Below are 19,140 nucleotides of genomic sequence, written 5' to 3'. Positions count from 1 at the left end.
AGCCGTCGCTGATATATATATATATATGTGAAATACAAATGCCCTGTGCATTTGAAAGGCACACGACAGCGCCCTGCCCTCCAGCTTTATCACGCAGCCTTCTCTTTGGTTTGCTTTTCATTTCTCTCCGCCGACGCATTTCAAGGCCAGATGGCCCCTTCTTCATGGGCAAATAAACATGCATACGAAACTTTCCTTTTGTTTCCGGTTTTTATTTCATTTCCATGACCCTCCCGAAATCGGAAGGTAAATGTTGAACCCAAGGTGATTTATGGGGCATGTAGTCCATGATTCCGAGCACATGTTTAAAAATTAAATTGTTCATTATTTCCTTAAGTAGGTAGCAAAGCCTCAGGTCTGGCTTCTTTCTGTGTATGGAGCGCTGTGCCATTAATAGCTCTGAAAGGTTCGAAGCACTGGCCTCACACAACAGGTACTCGAGTCTCTCCTGCTGGTGATGGTGCACTTTCCACGGCCAAGGCTGCCATGCAGAAATGTGAAATACAAATGCCCTGTGCATTTGAAAGGCACACGACAGCGCCCTGCCCTCCAGCTTTATCACGCAGCCTTCTCTTTGGTTTGCTTTTCATTTCTCTCCGCCGACGCGTTTCAAGGCCAGATGGCCCCTTCTTCATGGGCAAATAAACATGCATACGAAACTTTCCTTTTGTTTCCGGTTTTTATTTCATTTCCATGACCCTCCCGAAAGCGGAAGGTAAATGTTGAACCCAAGGTGATTTATGGGGCATGTAGTCCATGATTCCGAGCACATGTTTAAAAATTAAATTGTTCATTATTTCCTTAAGTAGGTAGCAAAGCCTCAGGTCTGGCTTCTTTCTGCGTATGGAGCGCTGTGCCATTAATAGCTCTGAAAGGTTCGAAGCACTGGCCTCACACAACAGGTACTCGAGTCTCTCCTGCTGGTGATGGTGCACTTTCCACGGCCAAGGCTGCCGTGCAGAAATGTGAAATACAAATGCCCTGTGCATTTGAAAGGCACACGACAGCGCCCTGCCCTCCAGCTTTATCACGCAGCCTTCTCTTTGGTTTGCTTTTCATTTCTCTCCGCCGACGCGTTTCAAGGCCAGATGGCCCCTTCTTCATGGGCAAATAAACATGCATACAAAACTTTCCTTTTGTTTCCGGTTTTTATTTCATTTCCATGACCCTCCCGAAAGCGGAAGGTAAATGTTGAACACAAGGTGATTTATGGGGCATGTAGTCCATGATTCCGAGCACATGTTTAAAAATTAAATTGTTCATTATTTCCTTAAGTAGGTAGCAAAGCCTCAGGTCTGGCTTCTTTCTGCGTATGGAGCGCTGTGCCATTAATAGCTCTGAAAGGTTCGAAGCACTGGCCTCACACAACAGGTACTCGAGTCTCTCCTGCTGGTGATGGTGCACTTTCCACGGCCAAGGCTGCCGTGCAGAAATGTGAAATACAAATGCCCTGTGCATTTGAAAGGCACACGAGAGCGCCCTGCCCTCCAGCTTTATCACGCAGCCTTCTCTTTGGTTTGCTTTTCATTTCTCTCCGCCGACGCGTTTCAAGGCCAGATGGCTCCTTCTTCATGGGCAAATAAACATGCATACGAAACTTTCCTTTTGTTTCCGGTTTTTATTTCATTTCCATGACCCTCCCGAAAGCGGAGGGTAAATGTTGAACCCAAGGTGATTTATGGGGCATGTAGTCCATGATTCCGAGCACATGTTTAAAAATTAAATTGTTCATTATTTCCTTAAGTAGGTAGCAAAGCCTCAGGTCTGGCTTCTTTCTGCGTATGGAGCGCTGTGCCATTAATAGCTCTGAAAGGTTCGAAGCACTGGCCTCACACAACAGGTACTCGAGTCTCTCCTGCTGGTGATGGTGCACTTTCCACGGCCAAGGCTGCCGTGCAGAAATGTGAAATACAAATGCCCTGTGCATTTGAAAGGCACACGACAGCGCCCTGCCCTCCAGCTTTATCACGCAGCCTTCTCTTTGGTTTGCTTTTCATTTCTCTCCGCCGACGCGTTTCAAGGCCAGATGGCCCCTTCTTCATGGGCAAATAAACATGCATACGAAACTTTCCTTTTGTTTCCGGTTTTTATTTCATTTCCATGACCCTCCCGAAAGCGGAAGGTAAATGTTGAACCCAAGGTGATTTATGGGGCATGTAGTCCATGATTCCGAGCACATGTTTAAAAATTAAATTGTTCATTATTTCCTTAAGTAGGTAGCAAAGCCTCAGGTCTGGCTTCTTTCTGCGTATGGAGCGCTGTGCCATTAATAGCTCTGAAAGGTTCGAAGCACTGGCCTCACACAACAGGTACTCGAGTCTCTCCTGCTGGTGATGGTGCACTTTCCACGGCCAAGGCTGCCGTGCAGAAATGTGAAATACAAATGCCCTGTGCATTTGAAAGGCACACGACAGCGCCCTGCCCTCCAGCTTTATCACGCAGCCTTCTCTTTGGTTTGCTTTTCATTTCTCTCCGCCGACGCGTTTCAAGGCCAGATGGCCCCTTCTTCATGGGCAAATAAACATGCATACGAAACTTTCCTTTTGTTTCCGGTTTTTATTTCATTTCCATGACCCTCCCGAAAGCGGAAGGTAAATGTTGAACCCAAGGTGATTTATGGGGCATGTAGTCCATGATTCCGAGCACATGTTTAAAAATTAAATTGTTCATTATTTCCTTAAGTAGGTAGCAAAGCCTCAGGTCTGGCTTCTTTCTGCGTATGGAGCGCTGTGCCATTAATAGCTCTGAAAGGTTCGAAGCACTGGCCTCACACAACAGGTACTCGAGTCTCTCCTGCTGGTGATGGTGCACTTTCCACGGCCAAGGCTCCGTGCAGAAATGTGAAATACAAATGCCCTGTGCATTTGAAAGGCACACGACAGCGCCCTGCCCTCCAGCTTTATCACGCAGCCTTCTCTTTAGTTTGCTTTTCATTTCTCTCCGCCGACGCGTTTCAAGGCCAGATGGCCCCTTCTTCATGGGCAAATAAACATGCATACGAAACTTTCCTTTTGTTTCCGGTTTTTATTTCATTTCCATGACCCTCCCGAAAGCGGAAGGTAAATGTTGAACCCAAGGTGATTTATGGGGCATGTAGTCCATGATTCCGAGCACATGTCGTGTGCCTTTCAAATGCACAGGGCATTTGTATTTCACATTTCTGCACGGCAGCCTTGGCCGTGGAAAGTGCACCATCACCAGCAGGAGAGACTCGAGTACCTGTTGTGTGAGGCCAGTGCTTCGAACCTTTCAGAGCTATTAATGGCACAGCGCACCAGACGCAGAAAGAAGCCAGACCTGAGGCTTTGCTACCTACTTAAGGAAATAATGAACAATTTAATTTTTAAACATGTGCTCGGAATCATGGACTACATGCCCCATAAATCACCTTGGGTTCAACATTTACCTTCCGCTTTCGGGAGGGTCATGGAAATGAAATAAAAACCGGAAAGAAAAGGAAAGTTTCGTATGCATGTTTATTTGCCCATGAAGAAGGGGCCATCTGGCCTTGAAACGCGTCGGCGGAGAGAAATGAAAAGCAAACCAAAGAGAAGGCTGCGTGATAAAGCTGGAGGGCAGGGCGCTGTTGTGTGCCTTTCAAATGCACAGGGCATTTGTATTTCACATTTCTGCACGGCAGCCTTGGCCGTGGAAAGTGCACCATCACCAGCAGGAGAGACTCGAGTACCTGTTGTGTGAGGCCAGTGCTTCGAACCTTTCAGAGCTATTAATGGCACAGCGCTCCATACGCAGAAAGAAGCCAGACCTGAGGCTTTGCTACCTACTTAAGGAAATAATGAACAATTTAATTTTTAAACATGTGCTCGGAATCATGGACTACATGCCCCATAAATCACCTTGGGTTCAACATTTACCTTCCGCTTTCGGGAGGGTCATGGAAATGAAATAAAAACCGGAAACAAAAGGAAAGTTTCGTATGCATGTTTATTTGCCCATGAAGAAGGGGCCATCTGGCCTTGAAACGCGTCGGCGGAGAGAAATGAAAAGCAAACCAAAGAGAAGGCTGCGTGATAAAGCTGGAGGGCAGGGCGCTGTCGTGTGCCTTTCAAATTCACAGGGCATTTGTATTTCACATATAAATATATATAAAGCTAACTCTGCCTGAGCTTGCCTTTTTGAACTCCTTTTAAAAACTGTACGCAATGAAAACGTTGCTTAGCCTGTTTTACTAACTAGCCTCAAAACAAAAAACTACTACACTAAAGACTGAGGTGGTGCAGCTACATCAGGCTGCTCAACATAATGTGATCAAGATATTATAGATTAGTAAAGTCGGTTGTTTTGTTTGTTTTATATTTGTTGATATAGTTTGTTAATGTAGTTGTAGTTTTGTGATGCTGTTAAATTATTTTTTGTAATAGAAAAGTTTAATATTACTACTGATTTGTTTGCTTAATAGTTGTTATAGATATGAATATTATTACTGTGTTGTCATGTTGACTAAACTGGCAGTCGTATCTTCAGGGACGGCAGATATGCAGAGATCTCTCTCTCTCTCTCTCTATATATATATATATATATATATATATATATATATATATATATATATATATATATATATATATATATATATAGAGAGAGAGAGAGAGAGAGAGAGAGAGAGAGAGAGATCTCTCTATATATATATATATATATATATAGAGAGAGAGAGAGAGAGAGATCTCTGCATATCTGCCGTCCCTGAAGATACGACTGCCAGTTTAGTCAACATGACAACACAGTAATAATATTCATATCTATAACAACTATTAAGCAAACAAATCAGTAGTAATTTTAAACTTTTCTATTACAAAAAATAATTTAACAGCATCACAAAACTACAACTACATTAACAAACTATATCAACAAATATAAAACAAACAAAACAACCGACTTTACTAATCTATAATATCTTGATCACATTATGTTGAGCAGCCTGATGTAGCTGCACCACCTCAGTCTTTAGTGTAGTAGTTTTTTGTTTTGAGGCTAGTTAGTAAAACAGGCTAAGCAACGTTTTCATTGCGTACAGTTTTTAAAAGGAGTTCAAAAAGGCAAGCTCAGGCAGAGTTAGCTTTTGCTGTTGAACTACAGAGGTCTTCATGTGCTTCCACATTGTTTTCAACCTGGTTAAACGGTGCCTGCTCAGGTACTCACTACTGAACAAGACAATAATTCTGCTTGCCTTAACAAGGCTCTTTTTTGCTGCTTATGTAAGCTGATAGTTTTTTATCAGAGACAAGTTTCCATTTTCCTCCTAAAAAATACAAAATAAACAAAAAGTTAAAAATTACATACGGATCAATAATTGATAACAGTGATACATCACTGTAATGCCTAAGCTTTATTAAACTTTTCACCTCCAGTCAAATGTTTATATCTAGTGGACCAGTAAATTGATTTTTCATTCTCCTGAATCACTCCACACATTCAGCCGTTCTATTTTCAAATTTTCAAAATGAAATTATAATATTCAATGAACTCTGCTTCCATAACTGTTAATAAAGTAACACATTTATCTTCACACGCCTTTGCTAATGCTTGCCACACTGTTTCACACTAGAAATAGAAATATCACCACTCAAACACCTCTTAGGGCTAGTAGAGTGAGGTTCATGAAAACACTGGGGAATGTATTAACACATTCCACAATCTTTCTTTTATAGTTTGAGAAACACTTCTTCCATTTCTTAGAAGTACACACTGTTGGAACATTTCATTTTTCAGCACAATCAGCAATACTTGCTGATATCTCTCTACATTCTAATGTCTACCTCTCAAAAGCTATATTCAGAGATCTACATCTCCCTAAACAACATTTTACTCTGTAAACATGATGTAGAATATGTTAACTAACAATACTATACTTACTGACACTTCATAACAAAGCTTGTAAACTATATTATTAAATATCTGAACACAAAGTACTTTCTTAAATGCTGGTGAAGACGCCAGTCCCTTTCAGTACCATATAAATTCACCTCTGCTGATCGCAACTGAAAAAGACTTCCTTCTCCTCCAAAGCACGTAGGAAAAAAACAGAGATGAGTCTGGTTCTACACCCAATCACATCACGGAGGACCTGGCTTGGCGGTTTGGGAAGGACTGCTTCCTGGTCAAGACTGATATGCATATGGCTTGGTCCAAACTGGGGTGACACGGTAAGCAAAAAAATAGATTAAACCCAGATCTGTGACTGGAGGTGAATGTCTTATTTGTTCAGCATTCCGTCCATCATCTGCTCTATTTTATTTTGTTACTCTAAGTGGGAAGGGTATGCCCAGATGTGGGTCCTGTACTCACTGTGCCACTAGATTTAAGCTAGCCTGGCTGATATGGGGTGATGCCCTGAAACTGGCACCAGGATGCTTGTTTTCAGTCCAGGGAGAGCATGGCTTGGCAGCTCAGAATGGACTATTCCCACAGGGAGCAGGTTTTAGATAGATTTGCATATGGCTGGGTCTAAACTGGGATAGCGTGGTGAGCAAAAAACATTGGATTGATCCCAGATCTGTGACTGAGGGTGAATGTTTGAGTTGCTCAGCATTCCATCCATCATCTGTTCTTTTTGCTTATGTCACCCCTAGTGGGAATGGTATGCATAGACATGGGTCAATGTTCACTGATACACTGGATTCAAGCTAGCCTGGCTGATGAGGGGTGACACTTTGAAACTGTCCCTAGGATGCGTGTTTCCAGTCCACGAAAGACCTGGCTTGGCAGTTTGGGCTGCCTGTTCCCATGGGGAGTAGGAGCAAGATGGATTTGCATATAGCTGGGTCCAAACTGGGGTGGAGTGGTGAGCAAAAAACAATGGATTAAACCCAGATCTGTGACTGGGGGTAAATGTCTGATTTGTTCAGCATTCCATCCATCATCTGCTCTTTTTGCTTTTGTTGCCATAGGTGGAAAGGGTATGCCTAGGCATGAGCCCTGTACCAACTGTGCCACTGTGTTTAAGGTGGCCTGGCTGATGAGGGGTGAAACCCTTAAGCCTGTCCCAGGATGATTTTAAGGTCCATAGAGGACCTGGCTTGGCAGTTCGGACTGAAACAGGGTCAAAACTGATTTGCATATGACTGGGTCAAAACTTGGGTGGCATGGTGAGCAATAAAACAATGGATTAAACCCAGATCTGTAACTGGGGGTGAATGTTTGATTTGGTCAGCATTCTGTCCATCATCTGTTCTCTTTGCGCCAATCACATTACTACATTTCTTCAACCATGTAATAACAATGGTAACTATTGGTTGAGCCTTGGCCCTTTTTTACTTATCCACAAACAATCTCACAAGAGTGTCATGGGATTGCAGAACACCTTGTAGCAGGTCGGGTAATTTTCCATGCAGTTCTTCCGAGTGTCTTGCAGGATTGCACCAGGCTGATGCTGCAAGCCTTACCTCTGAAGCTTGCAGTGTACACCTGCAAGACTCTTATGGGAGTAAAACATACTTGAATAGAAAAAGTAGTATGTGGGAGGGACTAGCCTCTTCAATGAACCCACTTTCTTGGACAATGGGTGTGCACACTAAAGTGTGGGAAAGGAATGCCCTCTCCCATCAAACCTCTCACTAAAATAACTAGTATACATAGTAGGGTATATGAAGGTGCTGGACTCTATGCTGAGAACTGTCTCTTGGATGACAGATGTGCATAGTAAGGTGGGGTGAGGGACTACCCTTTCCATTTAAACCTTTCTCTCAGATGACATGTGCATTGGAGAATGTGGATAGGGACTGGCCTCACTGTTCAGACCTCTCTCTGTAATGATAGGTGCACATAGTATGGTGTGGCAAAGGACTGGGCTCTGCTTTGAGACCTCTCTGTCAGATGATGGGTACGGGTAAAAGGGTGTGGAGTGACTGGCCTCTCTACTGAGACCTCTCTATAATGATAAGTCTGAGTAGTAAGGTGTGGGGAGGGACTGGGCTCTCCTTTCAGAACTCTCTCTCACATGCCATGTGTGCATAGTAGGGTATGTACAGAGACTGCCCTCTCAGCTAAGACCTATTTTGGTAATGATGGGAGTGCATTGTAGGGTATGGAGAGAGACTAGCTTCTCCTTTCAGACCTCTCTCTCTGATGATGGGTGTGGATAGTAGGGTGTGGGAAGAATATGGCCTCTCTTCTAAGCCCTCCCTCTGTAATGATAGGTGTGCATAGTAGGGTGGGGAGAGGGACTGGCCTTCCTGCTGAGACCTCTCTCTAGAATGATAGCTGTGCATAGAAGGGTGTGGAAAGTGAGTAGCCTCTCCATTTAGACCTCTCTCTAAGATCATAGGTGTGTATAGTGGGGTGTCAGGAGAAACTGGGCTCTCCTTTCAGACCTCTTTCTCAGATGTAAATGTAGATGTGTTTGTATTTATATAGTTCCTTCTACCCAGAGGTCTCGTAGTGCTGTATTGATACCGCTGTGGAACCCTTCCTGGCTTTCCTGTGAGAGGTCCACTCCTGGGCACCCCCAAGGTGAAACCAGGCATCCAAGCCCTGCTGGGGCCGTTGTGGAGATTAAGCAAGCTATTGCCCAGAGTCACAGAGTGGGACCCATGATTAGACTAGGCACCGAAGCGAGAATTATCAGGTCTGGGGAGATTGAGTCCAACAGCCGCCGAGGCGGGAATTGAACCCTGGTCCCGGGCCAGACCTCTGCATCAGGGTCTGCCGCTCTAACCATTGAGCCACGCTTCTCCACTGATGGTGTACATTGTAGGGTATGTGGTGGGATTGGCCTACCTGCTGAGACCTCTCTCTCTATGGATAGGTGTACATAGAAGGGTGTGAGGAGGGACTGGCCTCTCCGTTTAGACCTCTCCCTCTCTCAGATGACAGTTGCATGTAGTAGGGTGTGGGGAGGGACCAATCAGAGTAGATGATAGCAAGGTCAAGACTGATATGTTTATAATCCAAACTTAGGTGGCAGGGTGGGCAAAACAATTATGGGTTGGAATGCTGCTCAAAGTGACTGCCATTGATTAGACAAATTGCAAGTATTTCTGCTATTACTTGTGTGTTCTTAATAACCTCCAAATTGTACCCTGTTTCTCTTGTTGCCCATGTGCTGGAGGTACCTCTGAAGGTCTGCTCCCTATTAAGTCCTGCATTTAAAGACACAATATACCCCTCTTAAATGCTGAGCACAATATAGAGGGTGCAGTCAATAAAAGTCTGGCCTATAAACTGTGACAGGGTGTCACAATAATAGTAAAAAGTAGAGTTATCAAAACATAATGGAAATAATATTCAAATATTTCAGGAAAGTACTCTCTGCAGTGTAGCAATCAATGTATTGATTCAAAGTTTATTCTTATTCAGTGCATGAGTTGTTTTGTCTACTTTTATACCTTCCACACAACAGTCACAGGATCTAGCAACAAAAATCTCTAAGCACAAGAGGAAAAAGATTGAAAATCCTCACAATAGAAGAGCTTAAGAAAACAAAGAAAACTTTGCTCAGGTCACTCTGGCACATACCTGAGAGACTTACAGCAATCTTTCCAATTGTATTGAAGGCTCCTAAGGGGCTGCAGCACAACTAGCACATGGTATGAATGCTGCCCCTGCCTTCTTGGGGTACGACCAAACAAAATATAAACATTTTTAGAATGCCCAATAGTTCTTATGGATTAACCATTCGGAGCAGCCTGTAATGTTTCTTTTGATGCGGATGATGTTTTCCCTTTGTATTTCTTCTTTTATCCCTTAGTGCTTTGGTTGTAATTGCAGGTGCACAGCACCATACCAGCACCCAAGAGGTTGTCTCATTTGGGGCCGGAAGGAAGCCCCAGAGCCATTGCCACCCAAGCTGCTCCCCTGCTAGGTGCAGCTCTTATGCAATCAGCATGAAGGCAAGCCTTCTTGCTCTTATCCCTCCTGTGGTCAATGTTGGTGGGGATTTCTTTATCAGAAGCGTCTTCAATCATAAGTGTTGTAATGCCCACACTTCAGTTCACCTCCAGCACATTGTCCCTCTCTGGGGACTAAAAGCTCTAAATGGGGAAGCTCCACATTTACCCTTGAGTCAGTCTCTGGACCCTGGCCTCCCACATGGATTACTTGTAAGATGGAGAAGGGGATGCCATTAGCAGGGCAACTCAATGATGCCTTTTGGGTGGATAATGCTTTCACAGGCTCTCTGAGGAGACTTTCCAGGATCCGGTCCACTTCTTCTGGCCCACCTGCCTCAGAGACCTGCCAGGGGGGCAATCAAGAAAGGGTCACAAAAGATGGAGCTATTTCTTCCCCAAATGGGATATTTTAAAGATGGTTTTAATGTGATGTTCTTGGTGGGACACACTAGTGAGCATAAGTGTTCAATTTAGCATCCTAGAATCTAAACATTTCAGAATATTAAACAGCTTGCATTTCCATACCTTCATATCTTCAATGAGGGAGAGCTCAAGAACTATCCTCATACTCTTTAGCTCCTCAAGTATTTGACCTGTTCGGATCTCTTGGCTCCTGATACTTCTACATAAACCCAGGTCTTCTCCAGCACACCTTACAGCCCTCTAGACAGATTTCCCTTTCTGGTTGCTCTCTCCAGGCCACACTTGGGAGTAATTTACATCCAACAGGTGTTGGGGAATGACTCTTTGCTTGTCACCCTCCTACACGACCAATCAATAGAAATTCCAGGGAGCCCTCTCTTCCCGGGTCCCACAATTGGTCCATTCCTCTACTATCCGCCGAAGGGAGTGGGGAGACCTTGGAGAGGTAGAAAAACAGAGTCCACGTAAATACAAGTGCAAGCACTCCAAATAGTTTTCTATCGATAAGGGAACCATATATCAATGGGGGTTTGCCTCTCAAAATCTCTCTTTTGCCTATAGAAAGAGACATTGAACTCTTCTCTACATCCAGCAACAGAAAAGCTGTTCTTTAGGGCAACTTATTGCCTGTTGTGTAAATACAATCAAGCACTGCAGGTGTAAAGTGAAGCACTCAGATTAATACTATTGCTAAAAAGAAATGCCAACATTTCTTTTTAAATGCCCAAATAAGTTATGAGGCCTACATAGACCATAAGCAATTTATTTAAGTTCCCATAAGTGACAGGCTACCTGTGCGCAGATTCTCAACTGAGTTAGACAGTAGAACCCACTTAGTCAGAGTGCACAGATTGCTGACAAACTGTTGGAACCAATGATATTGTATGGAGAGAATATTGTGTCAAAAATATAGACGGCCAAAATATCGAGAAGGCAAGTGCAAATAGGTATTATAGATTTACTAGTCTTAACTCCACATCTATGTATCTTGAAGATAAATACATCTTATAGTACATATATGTGGAGTTTTATATATAGTAAAACTTTACTTACCTATAGAAACTTACCTTACCAATATTTGGTCCTCAATATTCTTGGCACAATATTTTGTCCCACAATATTTTTGGTTCTGATAGTCTGTGTAAACGCCGCCTGCACATGTATGTACATGCCTACATACAAGTGATCACATGCAATCATCACAGAACCTCTTGCCTTATTTAACCCCTTCGCTGCTAAAACTTTACCCCCCTGTGCTAATCCTTTTTTTGGCTATTTGGGGTAGTTTGAGCTTAGGCCTCTGTAACTTTTTGTCCACATAAGTTATCCACTCGAATGTAAAACTTTATTGTTTAGTTAATTAAAACCATAACAAAAATGAACATGGAAGAAATTTTAACATTACAGTGAAATCAATAAAATGTCTGCATCGTACAGTTTAAATTGCAAAAGTTAAAATGATGCTGGTAGGAGCTGTATCCAATTGTTTGTCATTAAAATAGTTAATAAAACTGAGCATCTTATTTTAATATATCAAGAGCTTTCAGCCGCTTTTCAAAGGCTATCAAGAATTTTATAAATTTGCAATTAATTATTGGGTCAGTTGAGTCTAAGGCACCAATAATGGCAGATCTACAGGTGCGTAGACCTTTGGCCTTAAAAATGTTTTTTTAGAAAAAGTGTTCGCTCCTGGGTCAGTGATTTGCAGTGGCATATAATATGGATTATATCTTCTTTTATAGTGCCACATAGTCGGCAGGTATTTGCTTCTGAGCGTTTCCAGACAGGTTCATCAGCCACAGTTGGTAGATTACCGAATCTCACTGCCATCAGCCTTTTTTTTATAAACACAGAGTATGTTGATGCAAGGTAGGTAGCCGGGATGAGATTGTTATAGCTGTTAATCACGGTCCAAGCGTGGGAGCGGGCGGCAAAGATGGCTTTATCCATGATTAATGAATGGAATTTGGCCGCTTTTTTTAGGACCCGTTTAAAGGACGTGAATGGTAGATTTTTTTCCCACAAGGTTACCATGCATGTTTGCTCCAAAGCGCCTGTCAGATATTTGTTTGCGGCGGAATTTTGTTGATTTTGTAATTCCTGCCATAACAAGCTGTCCAAGGTGTTATTTGTAGAGTTCAATTTAATTCTGTACCATACTCTAATACTTGTGTAGAGTCTTCCGAGTGTCTCGTTCATCAGGCCAAATTCTAAACGCGTCTGGGCAGGAGAAGATGAGCGTGGAAGTTGCAAGACCTTCTTGTAGATTTTTGCAGTAAGGCTGTTTAAAGTAATATCATCCTTACCCTGCATAGCTATGCTTGCGTAGGATAGTGTTGGAAGTACTTTGGTTGCCATTACTGTTAGTAGAGGTTTCAGTGAGGGGCCTTGCAGCTTTTTTGCCAATGAGCTAAGTGCAAAAATTAGTGCCCCAGCTCTCTGCTTCATATAGGTTTTTTGGGCGTTCAGGGTGAGCTTGTCATCGAGGTAGTATCCTAAGTATTTATAGTCTGTGACTCTTTCAAGTGATTTTCCCTCAAATGATATGTTAAGTTGCACAGTACGATGATTGGTTATTGACATAGTTTTTGTCTTAGATAAATTCAGAGTAAGGTTATTTGCCTTCAGAAATTGTGATGTTACTGCCAGTAACCTGGACAGGCCCACTTTAGTTTGGCTCAAAAGAACAATGTCATCAGCATAAGCCAGATGGGTAAGATGACGGTTGCCAAGTTTTGGTGCATGCGCATTACAGATGTTTAAAGTTCCTGAGAGGTCTGATATGAATAGATTAAAAAGCTGTGGTGCTAAGACGCAGCCCTGTTTTAAGCCAATCGATGTGTATACTTTTCTTGATAGATGTGATCCGTCCCCTAACTTGATTTGTGTCCAAGTATCTGTGTAGAATAGGAGTAGCCCCCTCAGTACTTTCTCGGGAATGGCCCAGGCTTTCAGCTTCGCCCATAATAGCTTGCGGTCAACGCTATCGAAGGCCGCCTTCAGGTCGATAAAACAGAGATTCAGGTCCTGCTTTGAGCGCTGGCATTTTTCCGCTATCATTGTTATTGTTAGTATATTAGACGTAGTTCCGATACCCGCTCTAAAGCCAGTTTGATTTATTGGAATTATTGCTTTATCGTCTGCCCAATTTACCAGGTCTTTTAAAAGGAGAGAGGCAAAGTATTTGGCTTCGATGTCCTGGAGTGTTATTAGGCGGTAATTTAAAGGGTTTGCCCTGTCTCCTCCTTTGTGTATTGGGGTGATGATAGAGCCTTTCCAGCTTTCTGGGATGCGATTATACCTTTGAACGTCTGTGAAGAGCTCTTCGAGATGTTGTGCCCAAAGGTCTGGTGAATCCTTAAAGGCAATTTGTGGGATGCCATTCGGGCCCGGCGCTCCATTTCTTTTTCCCTTTCCGATGATGGCTATGATCTCGTCAACATTGTACCAGCCTTCTGTGGCTTCAGTGCACGTATGTGTCCTTTGTGCTGTTGTCGTGCGGTTAGTGTGATGATGTTCATCGCAACTATTTAAATGTGGCTCCGCAGTTCCCAATGTCTGTTCTGGAGCTTTCTGTCGGTTTTCTTCAAATTTTGTCGACAGGAAGGTTGACCATACCGTTTCTTGAATATTCGAGGACAGAACATTTCGTGGCCTTGTCAGCTAGTTTATTATGGTCCAGAATTTGTTCGAGTCCTGTAACTTAGAGCTGGCCAGTAAGTTAATCCAAAAGTCATCGTTCGCCTTCTTTTGCAGCTCCCAGATTCCTTTTTTATATAATTTTCTGTGGACACGAAACGTATTCAAGCAGCTCGGGTCATTCACTTTTGATTGCAGATTTTTTTGGCTTATACGCAAGGCCCTTCTTTGTTCATTTAGTGCCCCGGGCAGTTTCTTGGTCGAATGCTTAGTTTTTACTGATGTTTTTGTTGGTTTCATTCTTAACTTTAATTTTGCAAGAAAGAGAGACCAGGCTTGTATCTTATCTGTTGTAGCTCTGTTTGCCTCTTGGAGAGCGTCCTTTATTATTAAGGTCCAATTCAGTTTAGTCGAACTGTTCCAGTGTATTCGTTTCTGGTTGGTTGTTCCCAAATAGCCTTCCAGGGAATACACCGGTTGCAATGTGTCTGAAGAATAGTTGAGTTTCAGATGTTGCATACTATGATCACTCATTGTTGTATATTCGATATAAAAACTGAGTACTGAAGAAAACAGTGGAAGACTTATTATCGTAAAGTCCAATGTGGATTGACTACAAGGACCGTAGAACGTTTTCTTTGGTGGGTTGTCTTTCTCTGTTCTGCCATTCAGTACTCGCATACCTAGGTACTCTAGGTCAGTTACTAAGTGAGTGGCTAGGCTATCCTTTCGGCTCTTTGTTGCACCTGTTGCTTGCTGGGGGACGTTCCAGTGTATGTTGTCTGAGGTTAGTATCTCATCTTCCTCTGGTGTATAAATCAGATTGGAGTTAAAATCTCCTGTTAAAATGATGTTCCAGGTTGGTTCAGAGCTCCGAAATTTTAGTATTTCCTTGCGTAATAAGTTGAATTTTGTCTTTTTTACCTGATGATTCGGTTGGGTGTAGTAATTGATCAATATTGTCGTTTTATGGCCGTACTTTTTTTGGCCTGCCAATTTGATTAACTGTAAACTTGGATCTGGCGATTGAAGTTGTTCTGACTTAATTTTAAGAGCAGTAGACACGTATACCATTAGGCCTCCGATTGCTCTTCCGTAGGTTTTACATTTTTTAGCTGGCACCGTGTAGTTGATGTAGCCCGCCAATGCAATTTCTTCCTGCAGCCATGTTTCTTGCAGGGCAATTATGTCGGCGTTGTCCCATTCATCCAAGGCGAGACCGTCGTCCAGCAGTCTTTTTGCGCCTGCTATGTTCCATGAGATAATATGTATTTTATTATGTACTACTTTATTTCTTTCTTGGCTGATCGGTCAGTTAGGCCGTTTATTGTTTAGTATGTTAGGGAGCCAATTCCAAGAATCAGTTATGTTTAGCTGTTCTCCCACAAAGTTATCCACTCCTAATTTGCATCCTTTTCTTCCAGCATCCAGAGGATTCTAAAAGTACCCAGGGTTCGCAGATTCCCCTGGAGGGGACCCAGGAATTAGCCAAAATACAGCCACATTTTTTTTGGCGGGGGGGAATGGGAAGAATTGCTGCAGAAGAAAGCATCTGTTTTTTTCCTTGCAAATGGTATAATCAAAGGGTTTGCGGTGCTAAAATCACCATCTTCCCAGCTTTCAGGAACAGGCAGATGTTTGTCAGAAAACCATTTTCTACACAGTTTTGGCATTTTACTGTGGCATATCCTATTTTTCCAATTTTTTGTGCTTTCAGCCTCCTTTCAGTTAGTGGCAGAAATGGGCATGAAACCACTAATGGATCCCAAAAAGCTATACATTTCTGACTTACTTCATCCGGACTATGTGGCTGCACACTCAACACTCAGTGCTAGGTGACTCAGCGATGCTGGTCTGCACTCCGGAGGAACAAGCCAGATTTTATTGAAACTGATAACTCCTAGAAGTCACATCTGATAGTGAGACGTTCATCACAGCTACAAATAGCAACAAAATGGTACATATGATAGAGAGATATACCTTGCGAAGAGCAAGGATTCCTGAGTTTGCAGCCCTGAGGAAGTTGTAGGGTGACTTACCCAAAGACAAAATTTGTGTTGGCTGGTGCAAGAGGTGCTTATCGATTAAAGACAAGGGGGCATATTACCAAGGGCCTTATCGCCGCTTTAGCGGGAATTTTTCCTGCTAAAGCGGCGATAATTTTGTCGCCTTATTACCTAGCTGTCGCTAACACCAGTTAGCGACAGCTAGTAGGAGATAGCGATCATCTTGGGGCCCACTTGGCATGTCAGCGATATTTATCGCTAATGACATGCAAAGTTGGCTTGCCAAGATGTTAGCGACTGTAAACAGTCGCTATCATCGCTATCTCCTATTACCTACAATGGCGTACTTTTGAAAATGTTCGCGCTAAGCGCGAATATCTCCAAAAGCTAACGCCTGCCCAGAGCAGTTCCTAGCCATGTTATCCAATGGTAGGTGGATAACACGGCTAAGAGCATTAGCTCTGTAATGCATGAATATCGCTGACTTTTCAACGATATTCATGCATTTCGGCCGTTTTTTATCGCTTTTGAGATAAACCTTGATAATAGCAAGGTTTATTTGTGATAAAAATCGGCGGAGCCCAGCGATAATTATATTGCCGCTAACCGTGTTAAGCGATGATTATCGCTTGATCTTGGTAATAGGCCCCCGGATTTGATGAACCTGAAGACTGCTGGAGTATTTTCTTTTGGAATACAGATTGCATGTGCTCCGACCTCTTGTTTCATTTCTGAAAAGTAGATAACATTCTGAATTCAGCAATGAGTCATTTGTGTAGGTGGGCCAAGGACCTGTGACCGGAAAGGGCCAAAAACATAGGGATTGAGGGGATAGCACAGCAAGCTTTTATCAGGAGACCAAGGGGAATGCGGGTGTTAGGACATTTGTGCCAGCATAGTGATTCCAGGCACAAATATACGGAAAGTGTGTGTTTTTTTAGCTAAATTAGAGTTTTGCAGGAGATTCAGGGTAGGAAACAATAGGGGATCCACGCAAGCCACACCTTCCTTGACTCCCCCAGGTGTCTAGTATTCAGAACTGTCTGGGCTTGGTAGGGTTCCCTGGCTGGCTGCTGAGCCCAGGACCCAAAAATGTTGGTGACCCCATTGAAAAACCAGATTGTTTTTTTATAGATAATTTTGAGGTCTCCACAATATGATTTGGGCACTTCCCTGTCGCAGGTACTTGGCCCAACCACACAAGTGAGTTACCATTTCTATTGGGATACCTGGGGGAATGCTGGGAGGGAGGAAATTTCTGTCAGCCCAGTGATCCCACAACTTTCCCACACAGAAATGTGAGGAAAATGTGATTTTTTTGTAGCTAAATTTGAAGCTTGCAGGGGATTCTGTGTAGGAAAACATTAGTAGATCTGTACAAGCTACACCTCCCTGGACTCCCCCAGGAGCCTTGTTTTCAGAAATGTCTGGGTTTGGTAGACTTTCCTCTATGCCCACTGAGCCCGGGACCAAAAAATGCAGGTGACTCCCTCACAAAGCCACTTCATTGTGATTGATCATTTTGAAGTCTCCATAGTACGTTGTGGCCCATTTCCTGTCTGGGGCAGTAGGTCTAAAACACACAGGTGAGGTAACACTTTTATCAGGAGACTTGGGGGTATGCTGGGGGGGGTGGAAGTTTGTGGCTCCCCGCAGATTCCAAAATTTCCTATCACAGAAATGTTAGGAAAAAGTGTTTTTCTTGTTGCAAATCTTAAGGTTTCCAAGGATTTCTGGGTAACAATACCTGGTGAGAGCCACACAAGTCATCCATCCTGGATTCCCCAGGGTGTCTAGTTTTAAAAACTGTACAGGTTTGCTAGGTTTTCTTTGGTGCTGGCAGAGCTAGTTTCTAAAATCCACATCAAGGCACATTGCGAAAAAAGGGTCAGCTTTCACTGGAAAAATGTGATGTGTCCTTTTTGTGTTTTGGGCCATTTCCTGACGTGGGCCCTTGGTCTACCCACACAAGTGAAATACCATTTTTATCAGGAGATTTTGGGGAATGCTGACTGGGTGGACATTTGTGGCTCCCCACAGATTCCAGAGCTTTCCATCATAAGAAATGCGAGTATATGTGTTCTTTTTTACAAAGTTTGAGGTTTGTAAGGGATTAACAGAACCTGGTGAGAGCCATACAAGTCACCCCATCCTGGAATTACCTGGGTGTCTAGGTTTAAAAAATGTATAGGTTTGCTAGATTTCCCTACTTACCGGCTGAGCTAGAGTCCAAATTCCACAGCAAGGAATATTAAAAAAAAGTCAATGCCTAGTGGGCTTTCTGCCCACCTTTAGGGGACAGATTGGGTGCCAATTTTTGTGGGGTGAGGGCATTGGCATGACCATTCTGGGCAGCCCCCAGCCCTAGACTAAGAAACCAAAATAGTCGCTGGTGCCTAGTGGGCTTTCTGCCACCCCCTCTGGAGGCAGATTGGGGGCAATAGCTCCCATATGCCCACATGGTGGCATAGGGACTGTGACGATTTTTATGGATGGCGGAGGCATTGGCATGCCTATTCTGGGCAGGTCTCACCCCTACACTAGGAAAAGAAAAATAGTCCCTAGTGCCTAGTGGGTTTTCTGACCCCCCGCCAGGGGGGCATATTGGGCGTAAGTGTCTCCATCTGTTCCCCAGGGTAAAGACTGTTTGGAATTTAATTTAGGTGGGGGATTGGCCTTGCCCATTGTGGGTAGGCCCTACCCCTCTTTTTTATTAAAACAATTCCTGGAGTCTAATGAGCTTTCTGCCCCCTGGGGGCATATCGGGGATAATAACCCCCATCTTCCTTCTGGGGAGTAGAAAGAATGTCCGGTTTGTTGGAGGGCTAGGGGAATCGGCATGCCTATTTTGGGCAGCCCATCCCTAAATTTACATTAATAAAATCCCTGGTGCTAGTGTGTTTTCTGCTCCCCCTGTGGGCAGATTGAAGGCCATGCCCCATCTGTCCCCCGGGAGTGCAGAAAGACTGTTTGCAATTACATTAGGGTGGGGACATGATGTTAACCATTGTGGGCAGCCACAACCCCTCTTTTATAAAAGAAAAAAATCTCTGGGTCTAGTGGGGTGCAGAAAGACTGTCTAGTTTGTTTTGGGGGTGGGGGCATTAGCATGCCCATTTTGACAGCCTCCATCCCTAAATCTACATTATAAAAAATCCCTGGTGCCTAGTGTGCCTTCAGCCCCGGGCGGGCATATCTGGGGCTGTTGGCCCATCTGCCCCCCAGAG

The sequence above is a fragment of the Lissotriton vulgaris genome, chromosome 8 (genome assembly GCF_964263255.1).
Source record: "Lissotriton vulgaris chromosome 8, aLisVul1.2, whole genome shotgun sequence".
In the NCBI taxonomy this organism is placed as follows: domain Eukaryota; kingdom Metazoa; phylum Chordata; class Amphibia; order Caudata; family Salamandridae; genus Lissotriton; species Lissotriton vulgaris.
This window is presented reverse-complemented; position numbering follows the sequence as displayed.